General features: G+C 44.6%; 1 protein-coding gene across 3 annotated transcripts in view; it reads right to left on the bottom strand.

Annotated features, from left to right (window-relative positions):
- ANKRD34A (ankyrin repeat domain 34A) overlaps positions 1–20,093 on the bottom strand; it is a 42,268-nt gene that overhangs the window by 11,834 nt on the left and 10,341 nt on the right. Inside the window, exon 3 of one of the 3 annotated variants that reach the window (XM_072114975.1) lies at positions 807–948. The exons of 1 other annotated variant lie outside the window; for it this stretch is intronic. The gene's annotated coding sequence lies outside the window, so the exon portion shown is untranslated. Of the gene's footprint in view, positions 1–806; positions 1,144–20,093 lie in introns of those variants that run through there. One more of the 3 variants, XM_072114974.1, reaches the window with a different exon arrangement.

The following is a 20,093-nucleotide window of genomic DNA, read 5'->3' as shown; positions in this document are numbered from 1 at the left end:
CAATTATAATAAAAATAAATAAAATATTGTTATCATTTTTTGCTATTGCTGTTTTTTTATTTGAACATATAAATATATATATATATATATTATATAAATTTGATGATATACATACATATTTTCTAACTTTTTCCCCAAAATTATTTTACCCCCCAAAAAAATGTAATCAATAAAAATGATTTTATTATAAAATGTTTTTTTTTTTTTAAATCACCTAATTTTGCGACACTTCCTTAAAAACACTTGAGCGAGTTTGCGAGAGAGAGAGAGCGACCTGGTTGCCTGAATGCATTGCAATCAGGTTTTCGTGGCCTTTTTCGGATTAACCCATTTTGAGCGATTTTCCGAAACGCCTTTTCATGTGTCTAAAAATAAACAGGGTGGCGCCACGTTTTTTTTTTTCAGCCTCCCCCCCACCCCCCATATTCTATGATTCCATATTTGCGTCTCACCCATCTTCCCCTCCTGATAGTCTCTAATTGATGGGGGGGGGGGGGGTTAGTATTAAAATATGAAATGTAACAAATTACACCCCCCCCCCCCAAAAAAAAATAAAAAAAAGAGAAATAATTGTGTAACCGGTGCTGAATAATTTTGAAAAAAAAAAAATCACATAGACATAAGATATAGAAGAGAAGAATTCAAGGTTATTGTATAAAATAAGACTGATGGAATGTAATAGAAGCGGATGACAATAGTAAGCAGTGCCCCCTCCTCGATACCAGTCCCGGCATCTGTGCCAGGGACGCTGTTGGCATGCATCCCTACAAACACACATGGATGGTTACATAGGGTTAGTGGCTCACCTGGTAAGCTTCTCTCCCTGCTAGATCAAAGCTCGCAAGGAACACAGCTTGGCCCCATACACCATCTCCTCCGGCTTGAAGGATCCCTGTATATTCCCACTGTAAATTCATGTCTGGAAAGGAGAAAGATTTCGACTTCCCTCTGTAGGAGAATAGAGAGAGGAGGAGTGGGGGGAAAAAAATCCTTCTATTTTTAATTTGTAAAAAAAAAAATAATAAAAAATTCAAAAAAAAATTATTGATGGATAAAATATAGGTATTGCTTCAGAGAAAAATCCAATGTATGGATGTGTGAGTGCGAATAATCCTATGTCCCCCCCCACCCCCCCTTGTTGAAGGCTGCATACGATCTGGTGCCTGCAAGTCACTGTCACAGAATGAACAGCCCTGAGAGACCCACGGAGGCTATTTTTAGCTCCTTTCCCATAGAGCAGAAGTAGATATTCCATTAAAATACACTGAGGCATAAGACTGCAGCACTATCCAGAGCGCGGGGCGCTGCGTCCGCCAACCCAGGCTCAGCCGCGTATGGCGCATGCAGATTCCCGGCTCTGGGCTGCTCATTAACTCCTTGGATGCACATCCCTTGCAGAGAGACCTAGGAGGAAATGTATCAACTGAGGATTGGAATTTTCGGAACCAGAATTCATTTTTTTAATTCGATTTTTAGGAATTTGTACAGATTGGGAAAGTAATGATTATATTCTGGATACTTGGGATGGGGGTCAGTTCTGGTTCTTGTCCATTGCGCGACCAATGGATGAATACAGTTGGAAAGTCGCGCTTCCTAGGAGGAGGAAGAGATTGGAAAAATAGGATTTTTTTCCCCAAAAACGCTTAAAGAAAACTACCTACTAATACACTCTATTAATTTAAGCGGTCCCCTACTTAAGAACACCCGACTTACAGACGACCCCTAGTTACAAATGGACATCTGGATGTTGGTAATTTACAATACTTTAGCCCTAGGAAATAATAATCAGCTGTAACAATATCTGCAATGAAGCTTTATTGTTAATCCTGATTTGTATGACAATCCAACATTTATAAAATCCACTTGTCAGCAAAAAATTTTTGGCTGGGGTTACAATTATAAAATATACAGTTCCGACTTACATACAAATTCAACTTAAGTACAAACCTACAGAACCGATCTTGTACGTAACCCAGGGACTGCCTGTACAGCTAAACTGCAATACCAGTACACACCACAGTCAGGTGTGGCGCTGTTTCCAGAATGAAGCCGACAACCGTTTAAGATGTTCATCTGACAACGATCTCTCATGTATCTATGAATCGTCTCCTGAGTATATTAGGATAGAGCAACCGAATTTCAACTCGCCCTCATCTTCCCTAATATCTGTCATCAGGGGGAAAGTCGTGAAGACCCATTCACATTAGATGGTCGGGTGCATCCACCGAAATTGCCGGATGTAGAGGATTTTGATGGATTGATGAGAGCACCACCTTAAAAGGCATCTACCACCAGGATGAAGGATTGTAAACCAAGCACACTGACATACTGGTGAACACCCCCTCTGGCAGAAGCTGCGCATCTTGTAGCTGTGTATGCCTTTGTTTTTAAGAAAAATTTAAAAAAAAATTATGCAGGTGAGCCTTCAGGGCTCCAAGCTCCATTGACATCTATGGAGTCTGGAGTCCCTGAGGCTCATTTGCATAATTTGTGAAACCTTTTTATTGTAAAAATAAAGTCCTAAGAAGCTAAAAGAATAGCAGAACCTGCCAGAAGACGCACATATCAGTATGTCAGTGTACTTGGTTTACTATCCTTCATCCTGGTGGTAGATTTCCTTTAAGCACCACCTATTGTGGTAGATCCGATGGTAGGTTCCTCCTTACATCCTAAGCCCTAAACTATATTTCCCTAATTCTTAAACACTTCCTAACCTGATCTACACTTTATGCGACTAATATGCAAATTTTTCCGCAGAGGCTACTGGGGCGTGGAGTAGCCTCTCCAGGGAGCGTGAGCAAGGGCTACTCCACCTCTGCAAAGCCTCTGCTGTCCAACCTCCTTCTGTGTCCTCGGGGCACAAAAGCCGTATTCACACTTGCGTCTTCTTCAACCTTTGCGCAAGCTCAGTGCCACTACCTGCAATAATACGGGCTGCTACGCATGCGCAAATGTCGAAGAAGGTGTCAGTGTGAGGGAGCACGCCAAAAAACGTGGGAGGAGGTGGGACAACAGAGGCTACAGAGCCTTTGCCTCCACCGTCTGGAGAGGCTACTCCACACCCCAGTAGCCTTTCCCGAATATTTGCATATTAGTTACATACATTTTCCTTTACGACGGCGCTCTCATACACAATCCATCAAAATCCTCAATATCTCGCAATTTCGGTGGATACACCTGACCATCCAATGTGTATCGGGCTTCACGACTCTCCCCCGATGACAGATATTAGGGAACATGAGGGCAAATTGTTGTTCTCAGGGGATAAATTGTACATACATAAGAGATAGTTGTCAGACGAATATCTTAAAGGGGCTGCTTCGTTCCCAAAACAGTGCTACCCTTCCTCATGGTATGTACTGGTATTGCAGCTTAGCTGTATAGAACTGAGAGAAGCTGCTTTTAGAAGAAAGCAGCCATGTTTTTTAGTCTCCAGACAAATATGGGTAGTTAAAGGGGTTGTTCAGTCACATCAAGTTTTCCCAAATCCATGTCATAGGGGATAACTTGCTGGTGGTGGGGCGCCTACATTTCACAACAATGGGGGACTGTTGTAACCCCCATAATGTACCCTATTCACTATCTGCGGCACTGACAGAAGTAGCCATGATCTCCATCAGTGCCACAGAGATGAATAGAACAGCATGCTGGGGCTTTGTTCATTTGGGCTACAATGGGACCCCATTCTCAAGATCAGCACATTATCCCCTATCCACATCAAAGCTTGATGTTGCTGGACAACCCCTTTAAGATGACAGACTAGGACCCTCGTGCTTGTATGTAATGAGGACTCATATGTATGTGACTGGAAATGAGGATGTACATGAGTGCTGTATGTATGTGACCGAAAGTAAGGATCAACTGCAATACCACACACAACCTGGTGTCAGTGGTGGTGCTGTTTTTAGAAGGAAGCAGTCATGTACTATTTTTTCCCTTTATACTTTTTCCCTTTTTTTAACGTATATTCATAACCCTAAAAGGTTGTGGATCTACGTATTTAAAATGGATCCATTTAGATAGTAAGCTCTTATGACAAGGTGGTTTACCTTCTAAAGTCACTGTGATCTTTTGCTCCTCACAACTATATCACATTCGCCATATAATCACGTTCACCATGGCCCTGCCCCCATAGTCACAGCTGATAAAAGGTGTGATATTATCCACGGATAGTTTTACATGGATACATATTCATTAAAGAGGTTTAGAGAAATTAGAAAATTATAGGCGCTTTCTGCTAAATGCAGCGCCACCCTTGTGGCTGAGTGTGGTATAGGAGTTCAGTGCCTTTGATGTTCATCAGGCCAATACCTGCAATACCAGGCATGGCCAATGTGCAAGAGAGGCGCTCTTCTTGAAATGTCATACTAGTTTCATACAAACGTATGTACAATTTAAACATATGTGACACTTCCGTATCAAGCTGCTTTGCCCTGGTCAAGATGTTTAGTCACAAAGATAAGAAAACTTTCTAAAGGCATAAAGTCTTTATTTCCCAAGGCAACCAATCGCAGACCAGCTTTCACTTTGAAAAAGCAGAATACAAAATGGAAGCTGTGCTGTGATTGGTTCCTATGGATACCAAGACAGTTTCATAAATTTGACTAGGGGCACATTCACACTTGGCTGCTTTTTATTAAAAAAAAGACCCGCAGTTGTGTTTTATACAGTCAGAAACCATCTTTACAGAGGTCTTATTATGTGTTTAGCATCCTGCAAAGTGGCTGTGGATGAAGTTATGGTGGAGAACATAGCAACAGGGGTGGATTTGATATCTGGGCCCGAAGTAAATTCATGTCTGTGGGGCAATTAATCCATAGCTTTACTCCAAATAGAAAATGAATGCGGTCACATGATCCCCCATGACCAATCACCTGAGAGGGACAGATAAGGTGAAAATTATAAATCCGAAATGGGGCTATTGGTGCATTAATTTTTGATTGTTTGGGCACTTTTACCTCAGAAGCATCAACATAGTAAAATATGTATAAATGGATGTCCAGGATTAGCTGATTCCTTTCAAAAACAGCGCCACTCCTGTCCACAGGCCATGTCCGGTATTGCACCTCAGCTAGTACACAGTGAATAAGATTAGCTATAACCTGTAGACAGACGTGGCACTGTTTTTGGAAGAAATAGATAAGGGTTCACATACTTTTTACCTCAGAGTAGCTGTCAATGGCTGCCGCTACCTCAGCACATTTCTATATTCGGCTATTAAAGGATAATGTGACTCTAAGATGTGTTATTTTACCAGGGCTTTGTCTGCAAACCCCGTAATGATGCCTATTGCCCCCCATTTATACCCTGACGGCCGCCCGCCTGTTTCTTTACAGAGCGCATTACGCCGTACAATATATACTATATAAAAGGCAGAAATGCTTTAATAGACATGATTTCGGTTCACACATAAGCTCCGTGTGTCGGCTCTGAACCCTGTCTGATCCATTGTACATTAATTCTGCCGTCGCCATGGTAACACGCGGGGCCTGATTGTATTGTTGGCTCGGCGCTCACATTTCCCGCGATACATACTACTTTCTATATCCCGAGCCGCGCTGATGTATGAGGAGGGGTCGAGAGCGAGAGAGCGGAAAAAAAAAAAAAAAAACAGCCTTGTATTATTTCCCATCCCCTCACACTTTCTATTTTTTGATTTGTATTTCGGCATTGCGTCAGCCGCTGGAACTAAATCGGGTTCAATATGCATCAGCATGTGAGGCGGAGCTGTTGCGGACGCACGCACCGATGAAGTGGGATGAAAAATTCTTTAAAAAAAAACAACCCCGCTCAGAGGTTATATAAATGGGGGATGTATGAGATCAGTCATAAAGAGAGGCTATTTTTAATTGGGGTTATATTTATATGATATTCTCAGGAGGTGTAGGGTGGGAGGGGGATTATTTTGGTATGTGAATACATGTTGAGGGGGTGGATTTTGGAAAAATAATAAAAAAAGAGGGGAAAAGAAATGAGAATTCGGAGTGAAAGTGGGTCGTAAATTGGAAAAATCTTGGTGGATCAGGGCGAAGAGAGATGTAGTTCCCCTATAAAGACAGCCAGGGAATAAGAAGGTACAGGCAGTCCCCTACTTAAGAACACCCGACTTACAGACGACCCCTAGTTCCAAACGGACCTCTGGATATTGGTAATTACTGTACTTTAGCTCTAGGCTACAATAAGCAGCTATAACAGTTATCACAGGCGTCTGTAATGAAGATTTAGTGTTAATCCTGGTTATTATGATAACCCAACATTTTTAAAATACAATTGTTACAGAGACCAAAAAATTTCTGTCTGGGGTTACAATTATAAAGTATACAGTTCCGACTTACATACAAATTCAACTTAAGAACAAACCTACAGAACCTATCTTGTACATAACCGGGGGCCTGTCTGTATATATTTTTGGACAGTGTAATTAAGGAGCGGACTGGTGAGGCATGGGCTGGGGTCCGGTTTGGTGACTGCATGAGGAACCAACAAGACATAGGGAAGAAGTCATGAAGCCACTTTATTAGTGGTGTAATCCGCGCAAAAAACACACCTTCTGACACATTTATAAAGGCTACCAGACCATATTTTTCCCTTGTATGACTTATCCGACAAAGGGGTGTGGCTTTAAGAAGGGGGCGGGGTCTCTGGAAAAGGGGGCTTGGTTGGGCAGAAAACAGACCACACGCCAAAAAACTCAGCTGGTGCCTTGCATTGGGGTGCACAGTCTAGAACCCAACAGTCTTAACCCAGAATTCATCATCGCAATGATGAGTTTGTCGCGGCACATGACTAGTATTGGAGGGCTCTGCAATGTCGGAGCCTGCTAAACATTGTTAAATAAGTGGGGTATATATGTGTTGGAACCCAAAGTCCCAGAATCATAGTTGCCAATGATCCTTGGAGTCCCAGCCTTGCCATGGGACAACACAGCGAATATACTTTCCATATTTCACAGATGTCTAAACTTATAAGTCCTTCATTGGTTCCTCCACTGGAACTTGAGGAAGCCACTGACCACCCTCTTCTAGTTGTATATTTTTGGCTTGGGACCATGAGGATGAGGCATATTGAAATCCAGCTGCCCAATCCTTCATAACCCAACATCTACTGTAAGAGGAAACCCAAAATAATCACCTCAATGATTCCCGGCTTCTCCCGTTTCGTTACTCCCTGATCCCTCTCAACACTTAAGAATCAGTGGCTGAAGTGGATCATAATTTTTGAAATTTTTGGGCAATTCATCTGTGTCAAGGGGGATTGGGAAGCAGAGACCAAGAGTATATGAGAGACCATGGATATGTGGGATGAACAACCTTGGACAACATTTTCAGTACAATAAGTATTGGAGATTTTAGGGCTAAAGCAGTAAACTCAATATTTTCTGCCAAATGAGGGAATGTTTTACAAAAAATACCCATGGTCTGCCAATGGCTGACATACAAAATACGTGTAGGAGCAATGTCACCAGTCCAAGAACTTGGGTGATAATCAAGTGTTTGCGCCATATAAAAAGCCAATGATGGTCTTCCCTCTGGGTAAAATTATTTTGGAGGTTTGTCCAATCCATGTCAGTGGACAGAATGCAGGTAAATGATAAACTTAAAGGAAACCTACCACCACGGATCTACCTATAAAGGTAGATCGGTTGGTAGATGCATCTATAGGACATGAGGATAGCCTATTTAAGGGCTAATCCTCACGTCCTGCAATATTTTAATAACTTTTAATTCTCTAATATGCAGATTTTCTAAAGGGGGCTACTGGGGTGTGGAGTAGCCGGAGCTGAGGCTGCACGACACGGATACTCCACACCCCAGTAGCTCCTACCAGAAATCTTCGTTGCGAAGCTACGAGGAGATGTGCACCCTCGTCCACTAAGCCTGCCGTCAGCGCATGCGCAGAACAGGACACTTCGCGGACGAGGCCATGCAGCTCCTTGTAGCTGCGCCCCGAAGATTTCTGGTAGGAGGATCAAAGAGGCTACTGGTGTGTGGAGTAGCCGCGCCGTGTAGCCTCAGCTCCGGCTACTCCACGCCGCAGTAGCCTCTTTAGAAAATCTGCATATTAGGGAATTAAAAGTTATTAAAAGATTGCGGGGACGTGAGCATTAGCGCTTAAAAGGGCTATCCTCACGTCCTATAGATGCACCTACCACCACGGAAGTAAAAACACCAGATGGCCAACCAGTGAAGAGGTCACAAAGACTCAAGGTTGTTGAGAAGATAACCGATAGGACAGTGACCAATTTCTGTATCAGGCATTGATGCTGCACTGGCATCTGGGTAAATCAGCCCGAGGGGTTCTATGGTCCTGTTGGCAATAAAAGAGGATTTTGGTTTGAGGACAAGATCAGCACCTTTCTGAGCATAACCACTCTGCATAAGACCTGTTAGGGCTGGTCCTTGGTTGGGTGATAACCAAGCCAAATAACAAGCCCAAATAGATGCCTAAAGAGCATTGCTCAACCAATCAACTAGAGTAGGTCATGTCCATGGCTTAATTACAGTTGCCTTCTACAGATTGAGGAACCAAATGTGAAATGAAGTGCAAGCATGGATTCGTGGACCATCAAGACCGTGATGATCTATTCAGAAGAAACGAGGGATGTTCCATTCCAGAAGATTAATAATGTCTATATGAATAATATAATGGCTAGCCAATAATTCTAGGTAGCATTAAAGGAAAAACTAATCTAAGGAAGATCCTAGTTGTCACCTTTGTCATTTCCGATGAGTGGATGGATCATCACTCCAGGATATGCTGTGTTAGAAAAACCCTAGTAATCAATATACAGCATACAATAGTAATAGACTAGAATATAATCAAAAACCCACCAGTAATCACATCGGATTGCTACCACTACATCCCACAGATCACTGTGTGTCACATTCTCCTCGGTTGGCACTTTGGCCACTGTGCTGTGAGTGTCATCGGAGGCTGGAATAATGAAGAGCGGCTTCATACTTATCTTTCTGTCCTGATGATCTTTCAATGACACTTGAGATGTGTATTGCTCTGAGTGACATCATCAAGGACACTTGGCTAAATTGCTGTCAGGCACGGGATGCAATTGTAGACATCAAGCTTCTCCCTTCGCCTCTGCACTGCATATTTCTCACTGGTGGACGTTGGAGTGGGACCTACTCCACATAAAAAGCTGTAATTACCAACATTTGTTAGTCATTTAAATATTTGTTGCTTGAAGAAGACGTCTTGTTTAGGAAGATCACGCAAATCTAAGTGGAGCAAAGCAGTTAGACTCAACATTAGCTCATTTGATACCAGTAAACATGGGATGAACTTTAAAGGGGTCCTTCTCTTTGGACAATCTTAACTTGTTAGAAGGGCCCCTGGATCATATGCAGATCAAATACATCTTGTGGATGAACTGCTGAATCCTGGTGAAACCTGGGAAATCTGCAAGAGCAATGTAGAAAAGATGGTGGAAGAACCACTGAATCCCTAGGGGTGAGGATAATAACATCTAATGTGTAGACTAACCAACCACCAGGCTTCACACCACTGACCTCCACCATCCAAACTATAGCAAGGAAGCTGTATGTAGTTAATATCATAATAAATATCATCAATGGTAGTGCTAGATTTCTCCAAATATAACCTCACAACTAGTCTTGCAGAACCCATAAAGCAGATATTGTCACCAAGGTATCTTTCCGAGTCCTAGATGCAGTCGCCAGCTAATCCTGCAGAGCCCATAAAACAGGTAGGAATGTCAACTAATTCTACAGAGCCTATGAAGCAGATGTAGTCCCCAACAAATCCTGAAAATCCCATAAAGCCGATATAGTACCCAATTTATCCTACAGAGCCCATAAACTAGATACAGACCACAATTTACCCCGCAAACTGTACCAATATACAGTATACAACTAATCATGCGGAACTGATTACCCAGGTTAAGTGTTTAGCTAATCCTGCAGAGCCCATGAAGCAGATATAGTCCCCAACTAATCCTGCAGAGCCCATGAAGCAGATGTAGTCCCCAACTAATCCTGCAGAGCCCATGAAGCAGATATAGTCCCCAACTAATCCTGCAGAGCCCACAAAACAGATGTAGTCCCCAACTAATCCTGCAGAGCCCATGAAGCATATGTAGTCCCCAACTAATCCAGCAGAGCCCATGAAGCAGATATAGTCCCCAACTAATCCTGCAGAGCCCATGAAGCAGATGTAGTCCCCAACTAATTTTCCTAAAGAAAATATAGTCCCCAACTAATCCTGCAGAGCCCATAAAACAGATATAGTTCCCAACTGATTCTACAGATCCCCTAAACTAGATACAGACCCCAATATATTACCCAGCCCAATTTACCCTGCAGACTATACCTATATACAGTACCCAACTAATCATGCAGAACTGAATACCCAGATTAAGTGTTTAGCTAATCCTGCCGAGCCTATGAAGCAGGTGTAGTCCCCAACTAATCCGTCAGAGCCCACGAAGCAGATATAGTCCCCAACTAATCCTGCAGAACTCATAAAGCAAATGTAGTCCCCAACTAATCCAGCAGAGCTCATGAAGCAGATATAGTCCCCAACTAATCCAGCAGAGCCCATGAAGCAGATGTAGTCCCCAACTAATCCAGCAGAGCTCATGAAGCAGATATAGTCCCCAACTAATCCAGCAGAGCCCATGAAGCAAATGTAGTCCCCAAATAATCCAGCAGAGCCCATGAAGCAGATGTAGTCCCCAACTAATTTTCATAAAGAAAATATAGCCCCCAACTAATCCTGCAGAGCCCATAAAACAGATATAGTTCCCAACTAATCCTACAGATCCCCTAAACTAGATACAGACACCAATATATTACCCAGACCAATTTACCCTGCAGACTGTACCTATATACAGTACCCAACTAATCATGCAGAACTGAATACCCAGATTAAGTGTTTAGCTAATCCTGCCGAGCCTATGAAGCAGATGTAGCCCCCAACTAATCCGTCAGAGCCCACGAAGCAGATATAGTCCCCAACTAATCCTGCAGAACTCATAAAGCAAATGTAGTCCCCAACTAATCCAGAAGAGCCCATGAAGCAGATGTAGTCCCCAACAAATCCAGCAGAGCCCATGAAGCAGATATAGTCCTCAACTAATCTGGCAGAGCCCATGAAGCAGATGTAGTCCCCAACTAATCCAGCAGAGCCCATGAAGCAGATGTAGTCCCCAACTAATTTTCATAAAGAAAATATAGCCCCCAACTAATCCTGCAGAGCCCATAAAACAGATATAGTTCCCAACTAATCCTACAGATCCCCTAAACTCGATACAGACCCCAATATATTACCCAGCCCAATTTACCCTGCAGACTGTACCTATATACAGTACCCAACTAATCATGCAGAACTGAATACCCAGATTAAGTGTTTAGCTAATCCTGCCGAGCCTATGAAGCAGATGTAGTCCCCAACTAATCCTTCAGAGCCCATGAAGCAGATATAGTCCCCAACTAATCCTGCAGAACTCATAAAGCAAATGTAGTCCCCAACTAATCCAGCAGAGCCCATAAAACAGATATAGTTCTCAACTAATCCTAAAGATCCCCTACACTAGATACAGACCCCAATTTATCCTGCAGACTGTACAGTCCCCAACTAATCATGCTGAACTCATTACCCAGATAAAGTGCTTGGCTAATCCTGCAGAACCTCTCCCCAGATATAATCCTTAACTAATCTGAAAAGAGCTCATAATCCAGATATGGATCCCACCTAATAATGCAGAACCTGCACCCAGATACATTCCCCAATAATCCAGCAGACTGGAGATAGTCCCCAACTAATAGAAATAGCCCCCAACTATTCCTGCAAAACCCATAATCCAGACACAGTCCCCTGAAGAGCTCAGATACAGTCCCAAGGTAATCCTACAGAGTCTGTACACAAATACACTACCCAACTAACCTTAGAAGAGCTCATAGCCCAGTAACGGTCCCCAATTTGTTGTGCTAAACCTATAATCCAGCCATAGACACTCAGAAACTATTCCTGTTGACCTCATACAACAAACTAAGCCGATCACAGCCCAAGAAGTACCAAAAAAACATCAGTAGGTCAGGATATGCTGCTCCGAACAAAAGTTCTTCGTAAAGCAAGTGTTCGAAATGGAACACTTGGATGCCCCACCTTGACTTTGTCGATGCTGGATCAAAGTTTACATTTTTCCTATGACACAGGAGGATCGCATCATGTCAGATGCTTTATAGGGTGAAGGTCTTAGTACATGGACCTCCAATGATAGAAAACTACTGACATTTCAGAAGTTTTTGGAAAGACATTCTGCTAGATAGATTCATACTGTTACCACTGAGAAGATGGAACCGGCATGTTTAGGCTGGATTCACCAAAAATAGATCTAAGAATTGCATTATGCTAATACGGGCCGCTCTGTAAAACAGATTGGAGCAGGGAGAATATTTTTAGCTGAGGTATAAATAAAAATCCAGGAGCTAATTTCTACAGTATATAAAATAATCCAGATTGGGGTAGAAGCCATAATGGATTATTACATTTTACAGATGATAACCAAAAGACGTACAGCATCTCACAAAAGTAAGTACACCTTCACAAGTTTTGGAAATATTTTATTATATCTCTTCATTGGATAATGCTGAAGATATAACACTGTGTCCAATGTGAGGTAGTCAGTGTATGGCTTGTATAATGGTGTAATTGTGGTGTTCCCTCAACAACACATGGCCATTAATGTCTAAACCGCTGGCAACAAAAGTGAGTGCACCACTTAGTGACAATGGCCACATTGGGGCTAATTTACTAAGGGTCCGAAACGCCGCACTTTCGTTGGGTTTCCAGAATATTTCCGTTTTGCGCTCACATGCACCAGGGAGAAGCAGGTGAACTCCGGCGGACCTCGGCACAGCAGTGACACATGCAGGAACTTGGACGCCCGATGTTAGTGAATCACACCGGACCCGAATCCTCGTCGGACAACGCACCTCGGGATCTTGATGGGACCGGGTAAGTAAATCTGCCCCATTGCGTCCATGTAGCCAATGTCCCGTTTGGTTGTAATATGACTGGTTAGTGTTGAAAGGTCTCAAGTGTGTTTAGTGTTATGTCTCTTTCTGGTTACCAGAAGTTCAAAATGGCACCTCTATTCTGAGGATCTACATAAAGATGGCTTAGGACCTAAAGCACGGGTTCCAGGTGGTGAACCTATGGCACGGGTGCCAGAGGCGGCACTCAAAGCCCTTTCTGTGGGCACCCGGATCATCGCCCCAGCACCAGACAGGACACAAAGAATCTTCCTGCAGTTCCAAGCAACTTAAAAGATGCTGCTTTCAGTCATATATTAAAGTGATACTTACTTCGCTACTTGGGACTGTAGGACTGGCTGTACTAATACCTAGGCCCTGACTTAAATACACCCGTCTCACAAAACACAAAAAAAGGAAACACAAGACACTGTTTGGGAGAAAAAAAGGTGGGGGTCGGCCACAGCTTTATTGCTAACAGTAAATAATATCCCAGACCTGTGATGAAACCCAGACCCTTTACCCAAATTTCACCTTGCATGCCGGGCCCCGCCTCCGCGGGGGCATGTCCTAGTTGGTCTGTCAGGGGATTTGGGCTAAAACCGAGAGGGTCAAAATCCCACCACAGGACAAGCTGTGACTACCAACAATCACAAACAAAAAACTAGGGAGGGTGGGCGGGTGACTCTTGAGCGCGGAGCAGTCCAAAGAGGAAGGGCTAGCTCTGCACTCAAGCTTAAATATCCCCCGGGCCACTGTCACCCAGTGGCCAACTGGGCAACCAATTAGTGACCCGGGTTAAAGGGCAACAGGAGGGGCTGTACTCCTGCTGTATGGAGCACAGCCAGTCCTGCAGCCCCCCAGCTTAAACAGTCTGCGGGCTGAGCAGAAGAGGGAGAATGAATAGACAGGGCCGAATTATCTCTGGAGGACCTTCTGCTGGCCCCACGATTCTCTGACCAACGCTGGAAAGAAGCTAAAATTATGCAAATTTCCCATATTGTCCAATATGATACAAAGTTGTTGAGAAACAGGGAGCAATAAGTTACTCCTTTAATTTTTGTTTGGCACCTCGCAATAAGGGGGGGGGGGGGGGGGGGGTTCGGGTTACAGTTTGGGCACTCGTCCGCTAAAAGGTTCGCCGTCAATGGCCTAGGTCAGTGATGGTGAACCTTTTAGAGCCTGAGTGCCCAAACTTAAACCAAAAGCCACTTATTTATTGCAAAGTGCCAGCGCAGTACTTTAAGCAATAATGTATTTCTCCTTGTTCATTGACAACTTTCAATCCTTCAGCCTCCCAAGAACACCAACCCAGTTGAAAGGAGGAGGCAAATCCATCTATCGTTGTAGGAAGATTCTGCAGGCAGATTCTTTGAGTTCTGTCTGGTGAACTTCATTCTGGGGTGATGGCCCGGGTGCCCACAGAGAGGGCTCTGAGTGCCGCCTCTGGCACCAGTGCCATAGGTTCGCCACCACTGGCCTAGGTTATAAGTAGATTGTCAACCCTGACAACGAGCTGCAGGACAGTGGCCAAGACCATACAGCAGGTTCAACTCAAAACAGGCATCACCATAGTTGACCAATGAAGTTGAGTGCACGTGATGTCAACCTTCCAGTGCTCAGAACATACACCGCACATTGCATCACATTGGTCTGCATGGCTGTCATCCCAGAAGGAGGCGTCTTCTCAAGATGATGCCCTAGTAAACGCGCAAATGTTTTTTTGAAGACAAACTGGCAAACAACATGGATAACTGGAACCATGTCCTCAGGTCTGATGAGGCCAAGATAAACTTATTTGGTTCAGATGGTGTGAAGCATGTAGGGTGGTCACCAGGGGATGAGTACAAAGACAAGTGTGTCTTGGCTATAGTCAAACATAGTGGTGGCAGTGTCATGGTATGTGGTTGCATGCTGACTGTGGGGAGCTACTATTCATTGAGGAAAGCATGAATACAAATATGTCCTGTGACATACTGAATCATGGCATGATTCCCCTCTCTTCAGAAGCTTGGCCTCAGCGCAGTATTCCAACATGATAACAATCCCAAACACCTCCAGGACGACCACTGTGGTGCTAACGAAACAAAGGGTAAAGGTGCTGGACTGCTCAAAAATGTTTCCAGATCTAAACCCTATTGAGATTCACTAGGGCATCCTCAAATGGAAGGTTGAGGAGCAAAAGGTCTCTAACATCCACCTGCAACATGATGTTGTCGTAACCTGTGAAACTCTAGTGAACTCCATGCTACATTTTGTTGACTAAACATAGGTTACAGAACTCAGCAGCATCTATTGGATGAACAACCTACAGTAATGGCAATGGAGGAACATGTTGTGAGGTCTGGAGCAGTGAGTTGTGTGACTGAAGTCTATGAAGGCGCCCAGAGAAAAATGTGCTAACTTGTCCAAAAGGTGTTGCTGTAAAGGCTGAATGCAATGGGGGTCATTTACTAAGGTCCCGATTTGCGTTTTCCTGATGTGTTACCCGAATATTTCCAATTTGCGCCGATTTTCCCTGTATTGCCCCGGGTTTTTGGCGCACGCAATCGGATTGTGGCGCATCAGCGCCGGCATGCACGAGACGGAAATCGCTTACCTTCACTCAGCCCGGCTCGGTGTACTCCAGTGCGTTCCGATGCTCTTCAGCGCAGCGGCGACATCTGGTGGACCGCGGAGGAACAACCTTAGTGAATCGCCGGAAGACCCGAATCCACCGCAGAGAATGCGCCGCTGGATCGCGAATGGGCCAGGTAAGTAAATCTGCCCCAATGTCTCCTTGAAGGACATATTGGGGCAGATTTACTTACCCGGTCCTGTCACGATCCTGCGGTGCGTTGTCCGACGAGGATTTGGGTCCGCCGCAATTCACTAAGATCGTGCGCTCGAGTTCCTGCATCCGTCGCTCCTGCGCCAAGGTCCGCCGGAGTTTACCTTCTTCATCCCGGTGCTTGTAAGTGCGTGTCTTGTGACACATTTCTAAATGTTAAGTCTGAATCTGTCGGGTTGTCCGACGGCCACGCCCCCCCCATTTCTGTTGCGTGCAAGCCGGCACCGTTGCGCCAAAATTCGATCGCGTGCGCCAAAATCCTGGGGCAATTCAGCGCAAAAAGGAAATTGTTGGGAAACCCGACGGAAATGCGCTCCGCAGACCCTTAGTAACTCTTTTACTCCCATTTCGTGAAATCCCAATACCACACTTACTAAATCAATGGGGCAGGTTTACTTACCTGGCCCATTCGCGATCCAGCGGCGCGTTCTCTGAACAGGATTCGGGTCCAGCTGGGATTTATGATGGTAGTTCCTCCGCCGTCCACCAGGTGGCGCTGCTGCGCTGAAAAGCATCTGAACGCACTTCAATACACCGAGCTGGACCAAGTGAAGGTAAGCGCGTCCCAAGCGACACATTTTCGGTTTTTAAATGCAACTGTTTTTCCGAATATGTCGGGTTTTCGCACGATTTCCGTCGCGTGCATGCCGGCGCCGATGCGCCACAATCCGATCGCGTGCGCCAAAATCCCGGGGCAATTCAGGGGAAATCGGCGCAAATCGGAAATATTCGGGTAACACATCGGGAAAACGCGAATCGGGCCCTTAGTAAATGTGTATAGTGTATACAGGAAAAGTAGATCTCATATCCAGTTATGCCACAAGGAAGTAAGTGCAGGCCAGAGCTATAGAATATCTTTGTGGCTTGACTAGCGTTTACCATGACCACCTACGAACATGTATCCTATTCCTTCATTATATTGCATCTTCTATGTATGAAGAGATAGGAATTCCAACTCTTAGGAGACATTGATAATAAAGAGGAAGACCTGGTGCCCATGGGGGAGGGCAGCTAATTATCTGTATAGAAATGTTATGTTCATGAGGACTTTAATCAATCTTCTGCCCACTAACCCAGCTGGGATCTTTTGGAGTAAGATCTGAAGGACTTTGACCTGTTATGTAACATCAACAGATGTGAAGGTATAATGGTGACTTTTGTTGTATGGCTTGATGTAGGATGAAGAAGGTTGTGTTCCTTTTGAAACCCGTAGACAATGGATTAGGATGGGTAATTGGTTGCTATAGGCATCGTAACAAAGATGCCCTGTCATATATTGGTGAGCGGTAGTTACGTGCATTTGTAAGTGTTGTCAACCTGCCCTATCTTCAGCCTCAAATACAGTTAAGTCAGTGTTGAGTGTGCATCTCACGTTTTTGGCCTGGAAATCATCCCAACTTGAGTTTGACTGGAACTTGAGATGTGACACTGGCACTGCCAACAACTCTTGCTATGTCTGATGCCAGTTATCCTGTTGGAATAAATAAGCAAAGTGGTACTTCTATGGTGGCGAGACACTGGGGCAGATTTACTTACCCGGTCCATTCGCGATCCAGCGGTGCGTTCTCTGCGGTGGATTCGGGTCATTAGGGAAGTTCCTCCGACGTCCACCAAGTGGTGCTGCTGCGCTGAAGAGCATCGGAACGCACTCAAGTTCACCGGCCTATTCCTAGTGAAGGTAAGTGCAAGCTCCGCGACTCTTTTTTTTTAAAAATGTGGCGTTTTTTCCGAATCCGTCAAGTTTTCGTTCGGCCACGCCCCCCGATTTCCATCGCGTGCATGCCAGCGCCGATGCGCCACAATCCGATCGCGTGTGCCAAAATCCCGGGGCAATACAGGGCAAATCGGATATATTCGGGTAACATGTTGGGAAAACGCGAATCGGGCCCTTAGTAAATGACCCCCACTGTGTCCTTTAACTGCCTTGACTTTAGGTCCCTCAAAAGGGCATTTTCCCAGGAACACTCCTGGGATCACCAGGCCACTGCCTCTTGAAGTGTTCCCAATTTAGGCCATGGCTGGCCTTGGGCAGAGAGATGACGATGCAGGCTTTGAGGTTCAAACAGAAAAGTCTAGTACAGGCCAAAGTTAAGACACAGTTCTTGCAAAGTGAAAAATAAACCTGCAGGTTAGGGAAGGGGCACAGATGTGAAGTCAGAGGCAATCCAGAGTCAACATAGCAGATCATCAGGTCTAGGATGGACACAACGGGGCAGATTTACTTACCCAGTCCCTCGGAGTTCCCAAAAGTGCATTGTCCGACGACAATGCATTGTGCCGCAATTCAATAAGATCATGCACCCGATTTCCTGAATGTGTCGCTCAGATCTGCCGGAGTTCACCTTCTTCTTCCTGGTGCATGTGAGTCCATTGTCTTGCGACACAATTTTAAAGTTAAATCCCGCGCTCAGTCCAAATCAGTCGGATCGTCCAAGGGCCCGCCATCCCCAATTTGTGTCGCATGAAAAGCAATCCCCAAAAACGTCGGAAAACCCGACGGAAATGCGATCTGCGGATGCTTAGTAAATAAGCTCCAATAAGTCAGGAAACAAGTTAAGGTCAAGTCCTGTGATACAGTCGATGTGCAGAATATAGTTGGATGACCTATCATTCTAGGAATATTTTTGCTCAGAGTTGGGTCAAGGAGCCGAGTGGCATTCGGTGGGGACAATAGATATGGGTGCGCATTGTTGTGTGAAAAATCTAAGATGTGCCCATTGGTACCTGCATGACTCTTAAATAGTTGGGGAGCTGAATGATGGACCTGGTAGGCAATCGCCAGACAAAGGGGTAGGTTAATAAGATGGTCAGGGAGACAGTGACACCTACCTAAACAAACCTATTAGTGGTCAAAGTTCGGGAAAGTAAGAAGTCATCTGGCATTAAAAGAACTTGTTTTATAAGTGGGTACATAAGTCCACATAATAGCAGCCGCTCTTATTAGCTGGACGGCCCTGTGTGGGCACACTAGTGGCTATTTGTAAGAGCGTCTGCAGATGTATATGTGTCATTTTGTTCCATCTCTGCGTAAGAATAGAGCGGGCCTTTCACATTTTTAGCAGCGCCTGCCTCCCACTCAGCTCTCTGGATACCGAAATAGAAGCTGAAAAGATGCAGGAGAGAACAGACGGAGTTGTGAAACCCACCATGAAAAATGACAGCATGAGCTTACCTGACTGAGCATCTGCAGGAGGTGCTCTCATTAACTCTTACAGTCAGGATAGAAACAGAGGGGATTATTTGTCCGACGGCCCACCCCCCCCCCCCCCCCGATTTGTGTAGCATGCAAGCCGATGCGCCAAAATCCGATCGCATGCGCCAAAATCTTGTTAAATGCAGCACAAAATGGAAATCGACAGGAAGCGCGGCGAAAATGCGCTCCGCGGACCCTTAGTAGATGAGCCCCACTGTGTCCCCACCGCACCTTGACTGCGTGTAATGGACCTCTATGGGGGCTGTGACCTGGCCACAATATGTGTGGAAAGATTAAGGCCCCCGATACAGTTGTGTGCATGGGGCTAGTTAGAAATCACGGGTCCCAAAAATTGTAGTGCACATAGGCCTTCTTGAGTATGTAGAAGATGGATTGATCTGATATGATCTAATTTATCCTCAGGTCTTGGTTTTAGTTGGTCTGGACTGGTTAATTGAGCAATCACCAAACATGGAAGGGTCCAATGCTTGGCTTTATTCCCAAACCAATGAAAGAACAGTTGATCGACCCTTTATGACAATAGAGAATAGTTTCAAAGCAGTGCAGTGGCCGAAAGCCGTAACTACAGGTGCGGTCGCAGTAAACTCCAAAATTTTCTTTTATAAGGTTGTGTAAAAATAGATACTAAATCATGGTAGGGATTTAAGTTTCTGGGGATGGATTATGGTTCTGAAGTTCGACCTTGACTTACTTGGGATTCTTCATGTTCAAAGTATAATATGTAACATGTCATATCCAAATCACCAAAATATTCATTTACAATGCATCTCCCTGCTTGGATGATATGGAGGCCTTCAACTGCATTTTTTGCATTGACCCCAATAAATGGATAAGCACTCAGTAACCGTGTCTGTTTTGTTGCCTTGTGTGCTGTTCTCCGCCCACCTACAACTACAACCTACCTAGCAGTGCGTAAGTGCAGAACACTCGTCATCCAGACCATTATACTCCAATGGGAACAGATCTGTTTAGTCATCTGCACGCAGAATCCAAAGCTTAAAAAACATCATCATTCAATACAAACCATTCAAACGTGGCC

This window comes from Engystomops pustulosus, chromosome 7 (genome assembly GCF_040894005.1).
Source record: "Engystomops pustulosus chromosome 7, aEngPut4.maternal, whole genome shotgun sequence".
NCBI lineage: Eukaryota > Metazoa > Chordata > Amphibia > Anura > Leptodactylidae > Engystomops > Engystomops pustulosus.
This window is presented reverse-complemented; position numbering and strand designations above follow the sequence as displayed.